This window comes from Grammomys surdaster, unplaced genomic scaffold, assembly GCF_004785775.1.
Source record: "Grammomys surdaster isolate TR1022 unplaced genomic scaffold, NIH_TR_1.0 125704, whole genome shotgun sequence".
Taxonomy (NCBI): domain Eukaryota; kingdom Metazoa; phylum Chordata; class Mammalia; order Rodentia; family Muridae; genus Grammomys; species Grammomys surdaster.
In genome coordinates, this window is record NW_021620539.1 from 1 (window position 1) to 3,177 (window position 3,177).

Consider the following 3,177-nt stretch of genomic DNA (forward strand, 5'->3'; position numbering starts at 1 on the left):
ATATATATATCGGTTAGTGTAACATAGTATATACCAATAACTACTAATTGGTAATACTTTCCTTTGTTATAATAAGGTATTTATCTGTTTTTTGGCTGTGTCTTTGTTTAATTTCCAAAACACCATCTCCTTTGATTTTGTAGAACTAACTTTGTATTTTCATAAAGCAACCCTCTCTTCGTTTGAGCCACTAACTTCAAGGAAGAGCAGTTTTACTCTCTGGGCCCAAGATACTCTGGGCATGCATGTTAGGTGTGGCAATTCCTAGCCACATGCATCTTCTAGTTTTCACTTGTACTATCGGGAAAGGAGTGGCCATTATTTAAGTATCATGTCCACCCGGAGCCTTTGAGAGTCTGGTTGAATACCATATAAAATAAGCCTGCTGAGCAAATTCATTGATTGAGGAGAGAGTTGGTCCTCAACACACCATTTGGCCTGAAGCCAGATACACTGCTGGGTTTTTAGCAGTAAATAATTTCCACTTGTTTTGGATATCAATTCAAGCTGACCGAGTTCAGCTTTTGTGGTTTGAGTCTGAAGAGTCATGGCTAAAACATCATATGTGGCATATATAGGTTAGCTGAATTGTCGTCAGCTAAAATAATGCACTCAAATATATTTTATGGTGCAAGAGAGGTGGCTCATCAGTTAAGAGTGCATACTGCTCTAACACAGGTCCAAAATTTTCCCAGCTTCTGTATCAGGTGGCTCAAACCCACCTATACTCCAGCTCTAGTGTTTCAGGTATCCCCATTTGGCTTCCACTGGCACACACACACAGACACATAACCATACACAAATAAACATATATATAGGCTTGGCTTCCACAGGCACACACATAGACACATAATCATACACAAATATATATATATACATATATATATATGTATATATATATATGCGCACATAAATAAAAATACATATTTTATAAAGTATTTTGCTTAAGCAAAATTTTAATTAGTCACTAATAAATATATAATTAAATAAAAATGATCATATATTCATATCTAATATTTGGAAAACAGGATTCAATATAATATGTGAGACATATAATAAAGCTACAAAGTATTGCTGAAATAAGTTAAAGATTTTAATAAGTAATATATATTATATATCCTTGTGTTATAATTCTAAATGTTATTCAGATATCAATTTCTTCTCAATTGATGGCTTGATTATTTATAATGCTAATCAAATGTCAAGCTTTCATTTTAAACAAAATTTAAAAAACTATGTAAATACAGAGAGCTAAAATATCTATATTGATTATTTTAAAGATGGAAGGGTTTGGAGAATTTATATAACCTGTTTTTAAGATTTCAAAAGCTATAATAAGACAGTTTGAGAAGAATATAAAAAGTAGGCCTATGGCTTAATAGAACAGAAGAAAGTAAAAATCTGCAGGTCCAGTTGTACCAATAAACAGGTTTTGGATAATGATACACCAGTAATTTGATGACCAAAGGTTGATCTTGCCAACAACGTATTAAAAGAACTATTATCCACGTGGAAAAATGAGCCAAGATATTACCTCACACTGTAGCAAAAGTTAATGTGGGTAAAACATGGTCTGAAATCTACAAGATAAAGGCAGCCCACTATAAAGTATTTGTATTCTGACAGGCAAGGGAGCTTATGCCTGTAATCTAAGCATTTAGGAGGTGAAACAGACATCTCTATGAGTTCAAGGTCCTCTTGTTCTACATAGTAAGACCCTGTTAAAATGAAAAGGATTTTGTTTGTGATTAAATATTTTGACATGCAGTCTGCTAAGGAGACAACATGAACTTGATTAAAGCAACAACACAGACTGATTGGGGATAGTCAGATCAGTATTTATATTATCTTTGTATGCTTCTGAATGCTTTTTCGTGACATCAACATGAAATTTCATTTACATCATTTAATAAAAACATAAAAATATAAAACTTCCAGAAAATAATGAGAACAAGACAGAAAAGAGAAAGGGCATCTTTCTAACCTCAAGAATGGAAGGATTTCTTATATATGGAATAAATCTTAAAAACCATTTTATCCCCTTTTTAAGTTAGATTCAAGCATCTTTGCTTGTGCCTTCCTCCTTACCTTCTTTGGGTCTATGAAGTGTAGTGTGTGTATCCTGTATTTTATGACTAATATCTACTTAAAAGTGAGTACATCCCATGTATGACCTTTTGAGTCTGGGTTACCTTACTCAGTATGATGTTCTCAAGTTCCATTAATTTCCCCGTGAAATTCATGGTATCTTTGCTTTTAATAGCTGAATAGTATTCCATTGTGTAGATGTACCACATTTTCTTTATCCATTCTTCAGTTGAGGAACATCTAGCTTGTTTACAGTTTCTGACTATTATGAATAAAGCTGTGATGAACATAATTGAGCACTGGGTAAGACAGGGTATGGAGAGAGGAAATGGGATTTTAAAAATCAAGTGTGGGAAAATAGGCAAGATAGCCAGATGTCCATGAGAATGAATGGAAACTTGCAGCTGACTTGGGGTGGGGGGAGTGAGTCTTGAAGATGTGCCAGAGAACCGGGATGAAGGAGGTTCCCAAGAATCAGTGAGGATAAACTTACATGAGATTCACAGCAATAGTGATGTTGAACCTGAAAAGACCAACTACTGTATCCAAAACAGGAGCCCCAATGGAGTGATAGGGACACAAACCCACTCACATACCTTTCAATGCCAAATTTATCCTATCTACATGAAATGTAGGGACAGAGGGTAGAAGAGAGACTGAGGGAATGTCCAAGCAATAACTAGTCCAACTAGAGACTCTTACCATGGCCAAGCATCAATCCCTGACACCATTAACGATACTCTGTTACACTTGCTGACAGGAGCATAGCATGCCTGTCCTCTAAGAGGGACCACCCAGCAGTTGACTCAGATGCAAAACCTCACAGCCAAACAGTGGATAGAGCTTAGGGAGTCTTATGGAAGAGATAGAGGAAGAATTGAGGGCCTGAAAAGGGAAAAGAACTTCATAGGAACACCAACAGTCAACTAGCCTGAATGCTTGGGTGCTCTCAGAGACAGAACCACCAAGCAAACAACACATATGGGCAGGACTAGGCTTGCCTGCACATATAGAGCAGATGTTCAGCTTGATCTTCATGTGAGTCCTTGGAGCTATGTCTACAGAGCATCTTGTTCTTTCTGGGCTGCC